Here is a 20,086-nt window from a genome sequence, read left to right as displayed (position 1 = left end):
GTTTGCAGCACTGTTTCCCATTAAAATGTAATTCCCATGCCACATTCTGGTTGCCCCCGTCACATCAAATTAATGCAGTGATGGCTTAAGCTTCTGGGGAAATATGGGTCATTACACGTTGCTGACAGCAACCCTCACAGTGACATTGCAGCAGGGACAGAGAACATCTTAATAAATGATTACTTATACAAAATCAGCAAGCTCTTGAGTTTGACATGTCCTTAGAGAGCCAATCCTTTTGTAACATGAAAACGGAGATGGAGAATTTCCCATGATTCCTTAGAACTATGAAAACTTAGTTAGCTAGCTCCTCCCTTCCTTCTTCAGGTGGGGGCAGCCTGTATCGCTAGACCTCTGAGACTTTACGGGACCCAGGATAGTGTTGCATGCAAAATAGGCAATTAACCAAATGTGTGTCCTATTTTTTAAATCCCTCAAAACCGATACTGTGTGGTTCCCTAAAGGACATGCGCCCAAGGTAACCTGGAAAATCTTTGTTTTTCTTTGTAGCAGATACTGTATATTGGTTGACTCGGCATCCATTTCTAACTCCATTTCTCTCGTCCACTTGGCTTATAAAGCCCAGGGAGGCTAAGTACTTTTTCGGCTTCTCTGCTTTGGAAGTGACCAGGTGACAGTTTTAAAGTAAGAGAGATGTAAGCAGAAGCCTGCAGGAGTTTTCTGTGAACATTTTGCTTTCCCGATGGAAGGGACAAAGGAGGCTGATGCATTCCTTGGTCTCTTTTCTGTCTGGAGGGTGATGTGGGCTGCACCTACCTCAGCCTACTTGTCCTGGAAGGGAAAGGCCAAGAGAATGTCACTGTCGGCAGATATTGTGGAACCGCCAGACCATCACCAGTACCATCAACCTCCTGGCTTCTTGCTATTTGAGAGCAACAAACCGTTCTTTGGTTAAGCCACTGACTTTCTATTCCTTGCTTTGAAGAGCTTTTCTAAATACTCTATACTAACTCTATACTCTAAACTCTATACTAACTGCAGAACCCAGCTAAACAAGAGGGACAGGTCTGACAGATGTGGACCTTACCATTAATGTACTTTATAAGCTTAGTTTTATAATATTTTCTTGTCACCGCATTGAAGAAAAAAAAAAAGGTTGTTTCAATGAATACGTAAAATTTGAAAACAAGGGAAACCAAAAGCAGTTGCTGTCTTACCTTGGCCTCATCGTTCGACATGTTGTTGACTTTTGTTTTAGCTGCATGGGATTGGGAGAATCCCAACTCACACACATGGGTGGTTGCAAATGTACAAAACAATGTAGCGAAAAACAGTCCAGATTCTGGAGGCAAATTCTGTGGGTTCAAACCCTGGGACTACCACTTATTGGCAGAGCGCCTCGGTTTGTGTCTTCGTTTGCAAAATGGGCACATTGGCGGGAACCTACCTTAGAAAGGTGGTGGGTAGCTTACGTGCATCAATACCAGTGAGGCTCTAGAGTAATGCTGGATACGTCATGACAACCGTTAGCAATTATGAGAGATCCGGTGGTGCCCCTGCCTCTCCATTGCCTGTCTCTATCTGATATTTACTCAGATATCTGAAATAGACAAGTTTATTCTGCCTGGAATATTCAATACATAACTCAGGTTTAATGTCTTTGCTGACCAGTCATCTAGGATTAACCTAGAACCTTGACAAGGTAAACGTATTCAACCTTTGAAAGGAAGGGAAGCATTCAGATCTTAGAATAGATGCAAAACTATGTATATTGTGAAGGAAATCAGTGCCCTGCAACCTTTGTCCAATGGCCATCTGAAGACTGATTATTGCACTGTGATCTCACAAGGTGCTGAGCAAATGTACATTTTACCTGGCATTTAATTTCATAGGGCCCATGCATGCTGTGTTTGATACTCATAAATACAATGTCATATAAATAGACACAGGGAAGGCCTGCACTTAAAAAAACCCAAACAAGGGGCACCTGGTGGCTCAGTTGGTTAAGCGTCCGACTTCGGCTCAGGTCATGATCTCGCGGTTTGTGGGTTTGAATCCCGCATCAGGCTCTGTGCTGACAGTTCAGAGCCTGGAGCCTGCTTTGGATTCTGTCTCTCTCTGCCCCCTCTGCTGCTCAGACTCTGTCTCTCTGTCTCTCTGTCTCATTTTTTTGATTAAATTAAATTAAAAACCCAATCAATAATATGGAAAGGACCAATAGGGCTGCCACATTCTGAATCAACAAACATTTACAAAATATTTATGGTAGGAGCTATATACACAGAAGCATGTAAAGCTGGAAGGCCCAATTTGATTACACTGGTTGTTTCCAGTATGTAAGTAAACATTTGGTGTGTGAAATATTTAACTGTGAATATGTTTAATTGCAAAACAAAATTCTAAGTGAATTTGAATCAAATATTGGTAGGCTCCTAAAGCATCCCTGCATGACTGTAGGTGTCCCTTGGTCAGAGTTTAAAAATCATCTAAATTATTCTTAAGGTCCCTTTTAAAATTGGAATTTTGAGTTATAGAGATTAATTCATGAGACTTTCCCCAACCCTTCCTGTTTTGGTCATGCATCCAGTTATACTGGTTCTTTATTGTCTGTAAGGTGAGTCTGTCTCAAAACTAATAGAATTATCTTACCTTAAGGCATTCTATAGAAGGTAGTTCCAGAGCATGGGGCTTATTATATTAATTAGGATGCTTTGGCCAAGTCATTATCAACTCAATTCAAAATGGCTTAAACAATTAGGGCATTTGCCATCTCACATCACATAAAGGGTAGGAGGGCAGCTCCTTAGTTGGCTAATTCAATATTTCAGCAACCTCATCAAGGGCCTAGGGTTTTTCTGTACTTTCTGCTCAGCTGTCTTCACCATGTCGACCATTTTTCCTGGTGGCCTCAAGATGGCTGCCACAGCTCCAGTGACCATATTTGGGCACAGCCATGTTCAGAGGTAGAAATGACATGTCTATATTCTTTTCGTTTTTTGTTTTTTTTTTTTTAAGTTAAAAATCCTTTCCCAGAAGCAGCCCCAGAAGAGTTAGCCTCCAATCTTATTGATCAGAATCAAGTTACATGTTTTTTCTTTCTTTCTTTCTTCCTTCCTTTCTTTCTTTCTTTCTTTCTTTCTTTTTTAATGTTTATTTTTGAGGCAGAGAGAGACAGAACATGAGCAGGGAAGGGGCAGAGAAAGAGGGAGACACAGAATCTGAAGCAGACTCCAGGCTCTGAGCTATCAGCACAGAGCCTGACGCAGGGCTCAAACCCATGAACCATGAGATCATGACCTGAGCTGAAGTCGGACGCTCAACCAACTGAGCCACCCAGGCGCCCCCAGTTACATGTTTTTTCTTAAGCCGATTCCTAGGAAGGGGAATAAAATTACCGTGATTGACCAGATTATCAAGATTGATGTGCTGGGCCTGGGAATAGGGCCAAATTCAGTAGAGCCCATGGCCACACTGAAGAATGTGCCTGTTGGAAAGCAAACAACACATTGGGCTTCTGGGTGGGAAATCGAGAGTGTCTGCAAGAGTCTGAAGGATGGCATTCTAAAGAGGACCAGCAATGCTACCTCCTGCCTGTCTGGCAAAAGACCCAGGAAGCAATTAGAATAAGAGAGCCACATTGTGTCTACACAGAGCTAAAAATTCCAGTAGAAGCAAGATTCAATTGATCTGAGTGTTGCACGTAGCCTTAGTCGGGAGGTTGTTATGCTGTGCTAAGAATTTAGTTTTGGTTTGTTGTGCTGCTGGTGTGTACGGGGGATAGGCGTTGCATGCATAACAAGCGTTAGCCAAACAGCTTTTCCTTTTCAAATGTTTTGTTTAATGTTGTGCTATCGTGAAAATGTTTATGAGTCTGCTGCAACTATGCCCCCTCCCAATCCCGAAAAAAAAGAGCACACGGGCACTTTCATGCAAAATCTGCAATAATTTTAGGAGATTCACTGATGCCCTGTCACTCATTCATGAGCTCAAAGTTATAGCCTTACAATATCATTGATTGGTATAGTGAAAAAAAAAAGTGCGATTTTGTGTGAGGAAAAGGAGTGAAACAGAACAGCAGAGTCAGGAAGTCTGATGCACTTTTGTTAGCTGTGTGGCCTTACTTGAAACTTTTTAAGACCTCAATTTTACCTCTGTAAAATGGATCTACTGGAGTTATTTCAAACACCAAGTGGGTAATGTGTAAGATTGTTTTAAATGAAATAGCACTTTACAAGTGTTGGCTTAAAAACTTAATTGTCGATAAATCCAAATGGCGTGACGGCTCTTACTTCCAAATTGGATTGGCTGAATTCAAAATAGTGCACCCCATGATGTTTCAAGGAGCAAAGTTTCCTTCTCCACAAGCAAGGTCATTTTCAAACTCGTGGATTGAACCCAGTATCCCTTTTCAGCAGCTGGTTTGGAAAGAGACACCAACAGAAACATCCCCAATGCACTAGGAAGTCCTCACTGCCTACGGGTGAAGTCGGGACATGCCAATCCTGGGAGCGAGAAAGAATGGAACAGCCTTCTAGATGCTCCTTCTCCACCTGTCCCAGGCTAGCAGCCACCCAGGGAGTCCTTGTTACCCTCACCACTGGCGCTACCCCTGCCCTAGCTTGGTCCCCACTGATAGCACACCCCCAGCCCCTCCCACCCTTTAAGACAGGAATCCCACGGCTGCTTTTCTCACCATGGTATCTGTCTCCCATTCACCTTTTATTTCCCATCCTTCCTTTCTCTTAGCGTGAGAGGCTCAACTTCCTCTCTTGTTTGTATAACATTCTTCCCCTCCATGCCCAACTGCCTTGGCAGCCTCTCCTGCACCACTGAATGGCAAAATGCCCGTCAGAGTTTTCCCAGGGATCGATCAACGAAGAGTGTATTACAGACAGTGGCAAGCTGTCTGAAGCTCTGAGGTCTGGGGCAAACAGACCTGGTTCCTGCCTCCAGAGAGCATGCAGGCAGGTGCACAGAGCCCTTCTTGCCTCTTCCAGTACAAGTAGAGAGCTGACTGCAGGAATTAGGAGATTTTGCTGGGCAATGAAGAGCATTTGGACTGTACCCACACATGCCAGTAATAAAGCAAAAAAAAAAAAAAAAAAAAAAAAAAAAAAAAAAAAGAAAAAAAGAAAAAAGAAAAGCAAAGAAAAAAGAAAACAGCAGATATATCAAAGTTATAATGATGCTGCTACCAGTACAGCTAGCCCCTGGAGCCCGGGGCCCATATTCCTCCGATAGGCGCTGGACCCATGCCACCTGCTTCTTAGGTCCAACCGATCCAATTGGTGGGGCAGCAGTCTATACCTGAGGGGCCCCAGGTCTTGCAGAAGGGGCAGTTTGTCTGCATTCTGTATGCCCTTGGCTTCACAGCTCCATCAGAGCACAGCATACTCCCCTGTGCTTCAACTCTACGGTTGTGACGCTGGGAGAAAGTGGTCAGTTCCCAGGCTCTTCCATGGCCATCAACACCCCAGCCCTGCACTCGTCAAAACAAGATGCCGAGCAAGCATTGCCCCCCCCCTTCCCGATTCCCGCTTGCTTCTTATCCCGCAAACTCCCAGCCCCCTGCCACGTGCAGCAACAGAAGTCAGGGAAACTGATGCCAAGAGGGCTTTCAGGATTCCCACCCATCCAGAGGGGGGCTGATGTCTGGAGGTCTGGGGAGAAGGCAGACCAGCCAGACCAGGCAAGGCGCAGGGAGCAGGGCGGCTTGGCAGGTGGCTTCCGTCCTGGCTTCAGCACCAGTGCAGACCAGCGCTTGTGACAAAAATGGCTTATCTCCTCAGCAGGTCTGCTGGGGGCCTCCTTCAGATTCATAGTGCCTTGGGATCAGAGGGAGAAAAAAAGATCAGCTGCAGACGAGCAGCCTTTCCCTCCTTGTCTGAATGCTTCCTGGCTTAATGAACACTGCTGGGACACACTGGCTGTCTGGATTATGGTGACATAGCTGCAAAGATTATTCTTTTAACAGCTGCCCTCACCATCAGAACCATCTCCATGAGCAGGCACTGTCTCTGCAGACTCTGATCTGACATTTCACCCAAGGGCCCCCTGCTTGTCTCTCTCTCTCTCTCTCTCTCTCTCTCTCTCTCTCTCTCTCTCCCCCCAAGACTTCGTTTTGCTCTAGGTCTGAGATGAGCTGAAAATGTTAATTCCCGCCACCATCTCCCGACTCACAAGGGAGCTTCTGATGATTGGTTTCTCTCTTCCTCTCTACAGACAGAATGATCTTGTTCCGTTTTTGGTCCTTGCGGGGCTGTTACGGAGAGCTTCGTTTTTGCTCATCTCTACCTCGTTTATGTGCTTTTGATTCAACGTGTTGAACAAAAGCATCGCTGCAAATTTATGATGACCCTATTCATTTCTTTTCAGTGTTCCTTCTTTATTTTTTTCACCTCTCAACTATGAGGACGTGTTCAGATTTTGCTTAGTCCCTGAGGTCTAATCGTGGAGGTGAAAACGCATTGCCTTAGGTGTCGCTAAGCCTCTGTGTGCTCGGATCCAGACCTGCCACTCGCTAGCGGCATGGCACTCAGTTAGCCCCCTTGAGTACTCTTTCCTTTAGCTAGGCAGTGGGAATAAAAGAATCTCTTTTGCCTCCTTAGAAGGATGTCTTGAGGATAACATGAGGTGACAGGTAAAAAAAGAGAGCGCTAAAAACTAGTGTAAAAATCATATTAATTTTCACGTGTTGGGTGTTACACTATACCGGCCACTAAGCTAAGCTCGTTACCTACTATTATGTATTATTTGGTTTCAACCTCATGACATTGCAATAAGGGGTAGTGTCCTTTCTCTCTGCATTTGCTGCTGAGTACCTTGAGGCTTAAGTAATTGGCCTGAGATCACACAGCAGGTGAAAAGGGAAGAGCCTGGATCTGGACCAAGTCTGTTTGGCACCAGACTGGGGGCTCTTAACCCCTGCACCATCTCGAGACCATCTGAATTGAAGGTGCCATCGTCCCAGATGCTGGTGATGTCTGTAGAACTCTATTCCAAGCAGTCAAGTGATTAGAAGACAGTGAACGTCCCAGCATAATCTACAAGGGGCTATTCATTGAATAGCTGGCTAGAGAGGAGTCCTTTGCCAAAATTTTGCCTGAGTTTCTAGAATCAAAACTCTCACCATTGACCAAGGGGGCAGCATGGTGTGGAGGTAATTAGCATCCTTGTCTCCAATTAAAGAGGCCAAACTATGTGGGCAAGCCAGTCACTCTGGCTCTCTGGCCTTCTACATCCTCACTATGAAGAGGAGGAGTTTGGATGAGAAAACCATTAAGGTCCCTATAAGTCATAATAATAGTAATAGCTAATATTTGGTAAGTGCTTACTAAGTGCCAGGCTTTTTCTAAGTGCTATGTTCAGTCTTGTATGATTTTTATAACAACCCTAAGAGGTAGGTGCTCCCTTTTTTGTAAGTGAGGAAACAGGCACAAAGTGGTTTGCCCCAAATCACATCGAGTCAGGGGCAGAGCTGGGCACCTGCCCGCTTAACCACTCCTCTTTCCTTCCTCTCTAATTTCTAGAAATTCTGTTATCTTGGATGGATGGGGAACTTCCTTATGGCTGGCCCAGTTTTTTATCAACTCTAGATAAAAAAAATAGTGCCTGTTTTTAAACACTCCGTCACACTGCCTAGGACATAGTAGGTGCCCGGCAAATATTTGCTTACCTGACGTTTTTTATCAGAATAAGCCAAAGATACTACACAGCATGAGCCCATGCAGTTCTTATCTTGACAAAACAACCCATAAATAAATGAAGAAATAAATGAATAAATAAATAAATAAATAAATAAGTGTGTGTGTGTGTGTGTGTGTACACAATCCCAGTTGTAGAAACTTGATTATTGACTTTGGCAATCCTTTCTCCATCTCTCTGTGCCAAGAAAGTTATTAGAATTGAATTGAGAGAGGCAGGGGCACAAGAATGGCCAAGACAAGATGCTGAGTAGTTGAAATTAATGACTCGTGGAGCTGATCTCCTGCCAAGGGCTACACCAGCTCCCGGGAGGAATCCACCACTCTGGCCAGTGGCCCAGCACTGCGGAAGCTGCAGGTCAGGTTTCTGGAGGGGACTCCCAGGTGGTTGGGGACCGACAGGTGTGAGAAGAAGGAGAAGGGCACTCTACCCATTACCAAGGGCCAGATAGGCCAGCACCTACCAGTCTGAGAACAGTGAGGCTTTGTTAGGCCCTTGTCCACCCCTGGCTGTGGAAAGAGGAGAGGAGGCAGCGAAGGGGATGGAAGAGAACACAGTGTGATTCACAATCCGTCTGTGACAGGAAGACAGAGTGGCTTAATAACCCATAGCCGGATGAATGGAATATTCCTTCTTTCCCCTGGCAGGGCTGGGCCTCTGGTGCCATCACCCATAAAATGGACAGCCACCCAAGGAGCCGTGGAGCTAATTAACAAATATGTCCCCAAGTGTGCCAGAACCCAGTCCACTGGAACTGTAAAGATGGAGAGTGTTTAGACACAAGCTTAATGAGGAAAACACCAGCAGGGCTACTTAGCATCTCCTCCATTCACCTTCTCCTGCTCGGCCAGTTGCCTCCCATCTCCTGTGTCGGCGCCCAGCATCTTCCTTTCTTTTGCGTTTTCCGTCCTTCACCCACCAACCATGAAGCATGGAAGCCACCAGTTAAAGCTTGTGGCCAAGTTTCTGAGAGTGATTGCACCTTTATAAGCCTCTAAGAAGCTGCTAGCAAGGGTATGGGCTTTTATTAGTTGAGTTGTGTATATATTTGCTTCTCAGTGTACACATTTTCCACAACAGGAATAGTAACATGTACTGAGCCCCTCTTACATGTCAGGCACTCTTTTAAACGCTAAGAGTACTTAGGGAATCTGTGTAATTCAAGAGCGACCGACCTAGCAATACTGTCGTTGGAGGTTCTCCAACAATCCTACATCACAATACAAAGTCCAAAGCTCCGCTCACTTGCCCAGAGTTTTAAATGAGCTTATGGTTCCCAATCAGATAACTAGATCCATACTCTTAGTCACAACTGGATATCCCACTGCTACTGAACATCTAAGGAGAGCTGACTATGTGGAAAATAAATACCAAAACAAACAACAAACAAATGAAGCAGTATGCAGGGAGATGTGAGAACATGGGAGGAGAGGAGAATTAATGTTACATTTATCACGTCTTTACGGAGAGAAGATACTGCATCCAAGAAAAAAGAACAGGGTGAAACAAAAAAGGATCATTCAGAAGCCAAGATGAAATTCTTGGAAATTAAAAACAGCAGAGATGAAAAATTCAACAGTGAATCTCTCAGAAAGTATAGCAAAAAGTCAAAGAGATTTAAAAAATCAGAAAAGAAAGCAAAATTAAAAGACTAGTTCAAGAACTCCAGTCTGTAAATAAGAGGAGTTCCAGAGAGTGAGAGAGAAGAGAACAGAAGGCAGAAAGGAATTAATTCCAAATGAAATTATTTCCCCGATTTTCCAAGAGATTAAAAAAAGACACATGTTTTCAGCTTCAAAGAATACATCAAATGTTGGGTCACCGTGAATGAAAATAGATTCACACTGAGGCATGTCATTGGAAATTTTCCAAAACTTGGAGGAAATAGTGTTTACGAGATTCTAGAGAAATAAGTCACATGTGAGAGTCAGAAATGAGAATGGTTTTGGACTTCTCAAGAGCATCACTGCTCTTGAAATGAAAAAGAAAATGGGGCAACGCATTCCACATTCTGAAAGGAAATGCTCTCTAACCTAGAGTTCCATACCCAGCCAAATTACCAAGAAAAAAAAAAGCCCAAAGATAGAATAAAGATATTTTCAGACATGCAAAGTCTCAAAAATGTATTTCCCAGGCAGCCTTTCTCGAGAAAGGGAAAGATATAACAGGAACAGAAGTTTCAATACCCTGGAGAGAAGTAAAGGGAATTCTCAGGAGAAGGGAGAGAAAAGATCCCAGGAGGACATTGCACACCAGCCATGGAGGGCAGCAGCCCAGATTGGTACAACACCAGTCAAGAGGCAGGCATGTTGAGGTGCCCAGAGTCACTGTACTGTCTTTCCAACCCATGGACAAAATGCTCAGGTAAGCTTGGCCCATATTCTTTACTATGGGCTGTGCTCTCCTCCTCGCCTGCTCTCTCGCTGAGCTTGTCTGACCCCACAGAAGAACTCTGCAGTGACCCACTCCTAAGAGTTAAAGTAGGCGAGGAACTTAGATGAACTCAGAGGCGGAATCCACAGAGCGGTCCATTTTCCCTGACAATTTCTCTTCCCGTAGGAAGAGGCCACAGAAGCCCATGTGCACAGGAATAGTAAAGGGATCTGCAGACAATATGGGATGCAAAGAGTGTTATAATAACCAACGATATCTGCTAAGCCTACAATTGGTATGAAAGTCTTCAGCAGCTTGAAGTGTGAATAGGAACTCAGCTTTTAGATGTTCACATCCCACTCTCTCCTGAGTTATATTCAGCTGAAGATGCTCTATGCTTGGATTCCAAGGTCACACTCACATATTCAGCCCCTGTTCCCAAAGTAGGCTCTTTGTGCAAGCATGGTGGGTCCAGACAGAGAGGCTTCTCTCCACAGGTGCTTACTGTGTGGGAGTCAGCACTCCTGTGTCAACTATCTAGGTCCAAGCACTGAATTCAATGAGTTTCTCTGGGGAGCCTTTGGGCCCTTTCCTGACAGCTAACACCACTTAGAACCATCTCAATAACTGCAAAGATGATAAACATGTCAGGGGCTAGGACTTCTAGGTTCCAAGAGGTTCCTTGACTTCAAGCAATTTGGCCCATTTTCTTGCTACGGGTATTTAAAAGGGCAGGCTTTGTCGCCCAGGGGTTTCTGTCTCTTTGCCTTCTAGGTAATGGATGTCTGTGAGGCTTACCTGGAGGGTATATAGTCCAGCGACTTGAGAGCAAAATCTCACCCCGAGACGATGTGTCATCTCCAGCCAGACAGAAAACAGGTGAATGTAGTAAATGGCAGTTTCTTTTGCTACAGTTTCACCTAAGCTGGCCCCGCCCTGCCCTGCAGGAAATGAAGTCGCAGACTCGTTAACTTTCTACTCTGCGTTAGGGCTCTTTGTATCCATATCTTCTTTTAGACTAAATTCTTTGAGGGCAGAAGTCCTAAGTGATGATTCTTTATTTCCCCCATCCCACCCACCCCCAGTGCGTAGGATGTGCCTGACACAGTGACTGCTCACCATATATTTACACAGTGAAAAAAATGAATACATAATTGAATTAATGCTGACTCCCGTGACATCCAAGATACATATGCCATGTTGTTAGGCTAAGGCAGTTCTGCCAGCTCCTGGGAAAAATGAGATCCATAACTGAGTATTAGAATAAAATCTCATGAATCTGGGTGTAAGGTGAGAAAGCCTTTCTTTTTTTTAAGTTTGTTTCCTTTGAGAGAGAGCGCGCAAGCAGGGGAAGACCAGAGAGGGAGAGAGAGAATCCCAAGCAGGCTCAGCACTGTCAGCACAGAGCCTGATGCGGGGCTCGCTCTCACAAACTGTGAGATCATGACCTGAGCTGAAATCAAGAGTCGGAAGCTTAACCGAATAAACCACCCAGGCGCCCCAAGAAAGACTTTTTAAATTAGTGACAATTGTACATGATAAAATTACTTATAAAGAAATTCACTTATTTTATATACACAAATTTACCTTAACTCAAACTAGGCCGACTAGGGGTTCTATAACGGAAGTCTTAGAGGATTGAGGAGGGATGTGTTACATAGTCATTGTTAACGGATCGATAGATACGTCCGATGTGTTGAGGTTCTTGAAAGCAGTTGCTTTTTTCAGTGTTTTAAGCGTTCCTCATAGAATCGTGTTTTATTTTAAAATACTGTGGAGTGGAGCACTCCTACGTCGTGAGTGGGGATGTAAGTTGGCCCAAATACCTCGGCAGCATCTGCTAAAGCTGAACGGACGTCTACCCTGCGACCCTACGGTGCCACTCTAGGGTGTGCTGGGGCCCCACCACACACACACACAGGAATGTTCATGGCAGCGCTCTTTCCAGGAGTCCCAAACTATAGTAAACCAGTAGCCAAACTGGGATCTATCAACAGATAGAAACACCATGGTGGACAGCTCATATTTACACGATGGAATACTTCCCAGCAACAAAAAAAGAACTTCCTAACCATTGCCCGTCACAAGAAACGTATTGTTGAGAGAAAGCAACTGCATTGCAAAAGGACATACACCACGTGATCCCAGCCGTAGGACCAAGAGCAGGCAAAGGTGCATAACCGCAGAGGTCAGAATGAAAGATTATTTTGCGATGAGGCACCGCCTACGTGGGCCACAAGAGAACCTTCTAGCGAGCCGGAAATATTCTCCAGAGTTGAAGTAGTAGATTCATGGGTGTATACATATGGAAAAATGCATCAAACCATATACTCTTTGTGTTCTTTACTGTATGTAAGTTGTACTTCAATTTTAAAACAATGCTGCAAAACTCAGTTCCCTTAAAAAAAAAAAAAAAAAGCACCGCGAATTTCAACAGAGAAGTTTCAGGTGCGGTTCCTTCCTGCCTCCTTTGTTTTTCCGGTAAGCCCTTCTCCTCCCACCTCCTTGGCTTGCTGTCCTTGGTGGGCTTCTTTTCCTCTGCCCGGGGCCATTCTGTGGTGGAGCCCTCCGTGTGCTCCTCTGTTCCTGCTTGGGTCCTCCCTTAGCAAGCTTTCACCTCCACCTGCTGTTGTCCCTGCGTCCTGACATCTCCAGACCCCACCCTTCTGCAGAGCTTGGATCTTGAGATACACAGCCTGCTGGCTATCTCTGTTTGGCTGCCTCATACAAAAATCAGGTACAGTCTATCCAAAACTTACTCGTTATTTTCAGTGTGACATTCTCCCTTTAGCACCCAGCTACCATCCAATGAATGGTACCTCCATCCACTCAAAGAAACCAAGAGGTCATCCCCGACCCTCCTCTTTTCTCCCTTTGCCATGTGCCTCTAGCAGCAAGAGCCATTGGTCCCACCTTTTGAGTAACCTCAGGACTTTGCTGTAGTCCCCAGTCGTGGTCTCCTGGATGTGGGGAGAGTCACCTGACTCATGCGCTTGTTTAGAGTTTCGCCTCCACCAACGCACCCCCTGATCATCTCCCTACAATGAGAAACTGATTATACCTCATTCCAGCTTCCCTTGCATGACCAGCGCCCCGCGCCTTAGCTTGGACCACCACCCTCAATGCCCGTCTTTGTCTTATGTTCTTTGTCTTACGTTCCAGACTCGCCTCCTGCCCCCTTTATCTCAGGCAGCCTGAGTGAATTCTAGCACTTCTCCAACTGTTTCACACTCCCTGGTCTGCGGAAACCCCTCTCTGCCTGTTTTCATTGCCACGGGGGAGCTCCTGGCTGTCCTTCACATCCTGACTCCTCCAGGTGCAGACGGACCCCCGTTTCCCTGCTCCCGTAACACCCACAGCAGTGGAACTATTGGGCCGTTTTCGCCACTGGCTAAACTCTCAGGAGGCAGGTGTTTTGTCTTCTCCGTCCTCGGATCCTAAGATCATGGCTCAGAGCTGGTGCTCAACAAATTGGTTGCGTAAATGAGCAAAAGCTCAGTTGTTAGGTACAAAGGCTTTTTTTGCATCAAAGACACACAGCTTAGCAAGTGCATTTCTAGCACCGTCACTGTTTCTATTTCTGAATCTAATTGCTAGTACACAAAACCGTTCAGGGCAGAAACTGCAGTAGGTGAAATGGTCCAGCCGCTCCCTTCCAATGCAAATGTTCTGTGCTCTTGTGAAATTTGCTGCCGTTTCAAAAGGGTGTAGGCCTTTGGAATTTTAAGCAGGAAAGAAAAAATTGCTGTCCAGTGTTCTGCCTGGGAGATTCTCACCCCACTTTCTCCAGGAATGCCTCCTCCTTTCTCTCCCAGCTCAGATGGACAGCACTGAAAAATCACAAATCTGAGAAACCCAGGACGATCCCATGGGCATGGAGATTGCTGCATGGGCCAGAACCCAAGGCCCAAGGGCACAGAGTTCGCCTTCTCTAGACCTTGCCAAACGCTGGCCGTCCTTCCTGGTGGCAAGTTCAGAGGATCACGGCACACCCCCCACAGAGGTCAGCCAACCATGAATTTACCTAAAACTCCTTTTGACGTACTTTTAGGCCTCCACCCAACTCCCCGTTGGATAATGAATTCTGTGGGTTTATTACTTGCTGGCAACAGAATAGCATTTCCTTTCATTTGACCTACAAGTCCCCTTGCTCCAATGTCACCAGTCCCTTCCGAAATTCCGATGCTGAGATTGTGTGGGACAAGGACTTGCTGCCCGAGCCCTGTCTGCCCTTTGGGGAGTCGTGGACACTTCGAGCAGCCCCTCCCAGCCTTCAGCTTTCCAGACTGGAGTAAATATATGGTGTCTGGAAGAAGGCCCTGAACACAATAGATATTGAATAATGACGATGGAGCTGAATGATGATAAGGACTGCCTTTAAAAGGGGACTCAAGTTCTTGCCACGAGCCTGAGATGTGAGAAATCACTAATAAATCATCGCCAAACACAGTGTAGAGAGAAAATGAGTGGGTGTGCTTCGGGCCCCCTTGGTCCAGGGCCACGGGCTCATCTGTTCCCCCACCACCGGCTGTTCTGGTTTCCCAGCAAGGAGCCTTCCCTCTGTGCGCGGGCAGCCTGCCTGTGGGAGAGGGCAGGACACTGGGCCAAACCTCTCTGAGGACAGCGTCCTTGCGTCGGACGATTGTGCAAGGGGAAACCTAGTCTGTGCCCGGCTCCTGGTTGACGCTGGGCACTGCTCTAGGAGCTTCGCAGGGGTCACGCACTTTAGCCCGCAGGCTAATAATCCTAGGAAGGATGTTGGGGTCCCTGTTATACAGGTGAGGAAACTAAGGCTCCAAGAAGCTGGGTAACGTGCCCAGGATGCCAGAAGCAGTGGATCCGGGCTTCAAAACCAGACCTGATAGAGCCCAAATCCCATCCTCTGTTAGTGATACTCCCTTGTCCCCTACCCAGGGGACCGTGTGGCCCCATATGACCCTCCCATCCTATGGAGGCCGGGGTTTTGTTCCTGTTCCAGGCAGCAGGACTGATCCCCTTACTGCCAGTTCCATCCCCCATACACCCCGACGGCCGTAGCCCACCCAGGCCCACAAGGTGCCTCATGAGCTGGCCGGGGGCCCCTCCTTTCCTTTTCCTTGCCTCATCTGCTTGCAGGAAGCAGAGGGGCAAGATGGTAGCAGTGACTCATCGCTAGAAGAATAAATCTGGAGTGGGGGCAGCCCCAGTGGCATGGCTGGATGCTGTGACAATGGAAGAAAGTCCCCTGAGCTTTGGAAGGGCGTTGCCTTTTGCTGCTACACAACAAAGGCAGAGAAAGGACAGCAGCCAGGGGTGGGGGCGACGACGGAGGAGAGCCAGAGTAGGGACTGCACCACTTGCCGGGGTGGAAAGGGAAGTCTCCAGGGGTTGGAGACTTTTCTGTAGCTGTAATTTGAGCCATTTGCAGTGCTGGGCAAATCGCAAGGTTTTGGGTTTTTGGTTTTTTTTCTGTTTTTTTTTTTTTTTCACTCCTGTTTTTATTTAGCAGGTGGATCTGGCCTTCACACATGATGAGCTTTCTCCACGTCCTCAGCACAGGAATGCACAGGACCCCATGTTTCGATGGTTTAACTTATGAAATGTATGAGGAAGCCCGCCCAGGCAGACACGGTGAGGCGGCTGTGTTCTGTCCCCAGGTGGGTTCCAGCTTCTGCTAAGTAACAGATAACAGGTGTCACTCTGCTTCCTTTTACCCTTCCCCCCAGGCTCCCTCAGGGCCTGGCCAATGGCTGAGATGGGGCACCGAAGACAAACGGGTGTCGGCGAGGTGCCGGGGAGCTTACCAGACAGACAGCTATCCAGGCAGCTCTCCCGGTGGGTGTTCCCGCACCACTCTTCAGGGGTCACCCTGCCCTCGTGGTGGTGTGGCAGAAGCATAGCCAGGTTCTAGAATGGAGAAAGGAGCTTGAAGCATGGGTAGGCCAGAGGAAGAGGGCGACGGACACCTCAAAGGGCATCATATTCCCTGAGCATCTCATGCTATGGGCCGAATTGTGTTCCTCAGAATCCTTATGTTGAAACCCTAGTCCCCAAGGTAATTTGGAGACAGGGTCTATAAGGAGACAGTTAATGTTACTCGAGGTCCTAAGGGTGGAACCCTGATCTATTAGGATCGGCGTCCTTAGGAGGAAAGACACCAAAGAGCTTGATTCCTCTCTCTCTCTCTGCTCTGTGAGGGCACAACAAGAAGGTGGCCCCATCTGCAAGGTAGGAAGAGAGATCCTACCAGGAACCGAAATGGCCCCAACCCTTCGGTCTTGGACTTCTAGCCGCCAGAACTGTGAGAATTCCCAGTCTGTGGCATTTTGTTAGAGCAGCTGGATTAGACTCATGCAACCACCGAGATGGCAATTGCTGACGGATCAGGCTGACCTTCAGTTTCCCCCCTGCTTCCAGCAATGAAATTTCATCCTAGTCTCAGCGACCATTGTGCCACAATATCACTTTGTGAAAATGATGGCAAAGGTGCCACTTGTGGAGAATCTGCACAGGGGAGGGATTTCTCTGCCTCATGCCCCCACCAGGCCATGCCTCTGGTGAGGCCTGGAAAGCCAGGTCAGGCCCCAGCACTTTCATGGAAGCCAGCCCCAAGCCTGGTTGCCCCACTCCGGGGGCACCTAGAACCTTCCAACCATGACTGTAACATCCCAGAGAATGGACTCGAGCCCTGCCTCATCCCACCCCACCCCACTGTCCAGGACAGCACTCGTGCCAGCACGAGGGCCCCCCGGGAGCGTTCCTCCCACAGCCAGAGTCACGGGCCACCCACTTTGCATCCCTCCCTGCAACAATCCTGAAAGATAATGTAGCTCCCAAGGACCCCAAACTTTCCATGTTCCCCACGTCTTAGGGAGCTCGGTGTATGAAAAGGCTGGCTCTACACGCTGGGTGTGATTTATAAGAAGACTCAGCAGAATTCCTTTCACTAGGCCCTTCCTTCTTTTCTATCAAAAATACAAGGCTTTAAAAAACTGTGTTTTTCCTTGAATTCCTCAATCAAATGTATGCTCTGTGAGATAAAGGAATAGGAAGATTTGAAGCAGGTATTGGAGTTGATCCCACGAGAACAAGCCAGCCTTGGGCCTCGGGAACGGCTGGCTAGAGCCCACGGTAGCCACTGAGAGGGAAAGAGGGAGAGGAGAGAATGGCCGAGGGTGTCACTCACAAGGAAGCCTGGCGCTCGCAGTTGGGCAGTGCTAGCGCTCCGACCCCTCGGTCACCCTCTGATGTCATCTGAGCCCATCATGTATCCAGTTCTGGCGGCAACCATGAGCATTTCTGACCACAGGCAGTGTGTGCCAGGAGGCTTTGTCCCATCTGTCCACGCCTGCCCTCTGCCTCTGCTTTTGGCCACCAAGATCGAAAACACGCCCCCGAGCCCTACAGCCCAGGGGCACCAAGCGACCCACACAGATGCATTCCGCTCAAGCTGCCATCACAGAAATGCACTTGTGGTGATCCTTCCTCTGCCTCCATGAGAGTGTTGAGTGACCTGGTTCTGGGAGCCCCTTATTTTCTCCTTGGATCCCAGACACAAATAAGAATAAAGCTTGCTTACATGCCGAGGACGTTTCTGAGCTCTGGTGCCCGCAGAATTTCCTAGGACTGAGAACGCAAGTCTGTCATTATGGTATTTGCAGAACCAGAGACTGTATTTAAGTCTTCAAGAGGATGCTTATTATAACCCCTTTCTTGGGACTCTCATGCCAAAACACTACATGAATAGTCTTTTTCAAGGAAATTTGCCAGGGAAGGCAGCAAGCATCTGATCACATAGGAATAGTTTTGGGTCGATTTCAAGCTGTAGAGTCTAGGGGAGAAGGAAGTTTTCCTGACGGCTGCCCTGGGGAAGGAGAATCCACACGGGGCTGTGTATTGCACAGGCTGCCATTGAGGGACTGCCATCTTCAGAAATTATGACGGGAACAGTGGGCCTTGGAGTTGAGCATGGTTGACAACCTTTCCTGCCACGTGAAGTGGGTATCCACGGAAGACACTGAATCCTGATTGAAAGATTAATGATGGGGAAAACCGGTGCCTCAGGGGATAGACGAGGGTTCTGAGCTCTTCTGGGGGAGAAAGCAGACACCCAAGCCGGACACATTGAACTTCCAAAGGAGTCACGTTGGGGTGGGAGGAACCTTCTCTCCAGTAAAGTTTCTATTTTTTTTTTTTAATGTTTATTTATTTTTGAAAGAGGCAGAGACAGAATGCGAGTGGGTTAGGGGCAGAGAGAGAGGGAGACACAGAATCGGAAGCAGGCTCCAGGCTCTGAGCTGTCAGCACAGAGCCGGATGCAGGGCTTGAACTCACCAGCCGTGAGATCCTGAGCCAAAGTCGGAAGCTCGACCGACTGAGCTACCCAGGCGCCCTGTAAAGTTTCTATTTTTAAAGACTAATTCCAAACCCATTTCCATTGCTCAGTGGTCAAAAGCCATTTTACCATTTTGAATTTCTCTTTGTTTTAAAAACTCATAATGTCATTAGAGAAAGTGCATCCTACATCATTAATATCACTATGATACATTAGCACATTAAAAAATCCAAAACATTGTATCTTTTCTTTTTATCCTCTATTACTTTGCCTGTGGGGAGGAAAGGAAGTGCCATGCACAAAGTCATGCTCTAGGAAGATTGATCCGGAAGTGGTAGAGACACGGAGTCAGGGAGGTGGCTCATTCCTTCCTTTCTTCAGTAAACATTTATTCAGCACTTGCCATGTGTCAGGTGTATAAAGATGGTTTCTTCCCACCATGTCATTTTAGGTCCCCCAAGAAGCAGACTCCAAAACAGAATACAATGTGCAAGAAATGTACTGGGGGACATGCCTATGGAAGATGCAGGAGGGAGGAGCAGGGGCCAGTGGGGAGAGTCCTCAGATGGTGACACAAGTCTGACATCTGTGAAAAGAGAGTGGGAGGAAGAGTAGCGGACTTCAAGGCAGTTGGCAGAAAGTCTTGACTGGGCCAACAGAGAGCCTCCCAAGCCGAGGCTGCCTGTTGGAGGAGTCCATATGGGGCAGGAATGGACCTCTGCAATACCCTGAGTGTGCTGGTTGGTTGAAGGCAGACTGGCAGAGATCTGAACGCCATGGTGGGATCCAAAAGGCAGCAACTGGAGGCTGTCTACATTTCCCACAGTAGGTCCCTTTGAAAGAGATCTGGGGTGGAGCATGTCCACGGCCTACATGGCCTTCCAGAAGCTCTTGATTTCAACCTATAAACATATGCATCACAACACTATTCCAAGCCTGCGGACTAGCCTTGGGGGTTTGGTGCCCATCCCACGCTCAGTCGGCTGCAGCCTGGGTTGTGGATAGGCCCCCAGGATAGGGCACAGCTGCTTAGACAAGGGAGGGTTGTGTGTGCAGGTAGGTACTGCCCACAGGCCCAGTACAGCGGGGAGATGGCCAGACACAGTCATGTGCAAGATGCAGTGGCAAGAAGGAGGGAATTAACTAACTTCTTGTGAAGGGAAGGCCAGGGAAAGGTTCGGCATGAACAGATATAGCCGTTGGGTTTAAGAACGTGGCTGGAATTTATCGCACACGCTGGAGGAGATGCGGTAGAATCAGACTCATTGCAGACCCGGATTCCTATCCTGGCCCTGACACTTATTTGCTGTATGACCTTGGGTCAGGCTCTGCCATTCTTTTTTGTTTGTTTTTAATTTATTTTGAGAAAGAGAGAGAGAGAGCACAAGTGGAAGATGGGCAGAGAGAGAGAGAGAGAGAGAGAGAATCCCAAGCAGGCTCCATGCTGCCAGCACAGAGCCCGACGCGGGGCTCGATCTCACCAACCGTGAGATCATGACCTGAGCCAGAATCAAGAGTCAAGTGCTTAACCGATGAGGTACACAGACACCCCGGCCTCTTTGCTTCTTTTAAGCTGCAGTTTCTTCATCTGTAAAATGGACATCATGCTAGTATCTGTTTTACAGAATTGTTATGATGACACATAAGTATTCATGAGCAGAGTGCGTTGGCCTAGGGTGCGTCATCAGTAAATGGCAGCAGTTAGTATTCTTGCCTTTAATATTTCCGACATCC

At 47.2% G+C, this 20,086-nt stretch overlaps 1 long non-coding RNA gene across 1 annotated transcript in view; it reads left to right on the top strand.

Moving 5' to 3' along the window:
• Positions 1 to 18,345, top strand: part of LOC144617207 (uncharacterized) — a 37,254-nt gene extending 18,909 nt beyond the window's left edge. The window contains exons 5-7 of the long non-coding RNA XR_013557413.2: positions 13,854 to 14,041; positions 15,524 to 15,648; positions 15,744 to 18,345. This is a non-coding gene — a long non-coding RNA (uncharacterized LOC144617207). The remainder of the gene's footprint in view (positions 1 to 13,853; positions 14,042 to 15,523; positions 15,649 to 15,743) is intronic.
• The last annotated feature ends 1,741 nt before the right edge of the window (positions 18,346 to 20,086 follow it).

This window comes from Panthera onca, chromosome C1 (genome assembly GCF_046562875.1).
Source record: "Panthera onca isolate mPanOnc1 chromosome C1, mPanOnc1 haplotype 2, whole genome shotgun sequence".
Lineage (NCBI taxonomy): Eukaryota > Metazoa > Chordata > Mammalia > Carnivora > Felidae > Panthera > Panthera onca.
This window is presented reverse-complemented; position numbering and strand designations above follow the sequence as displayed.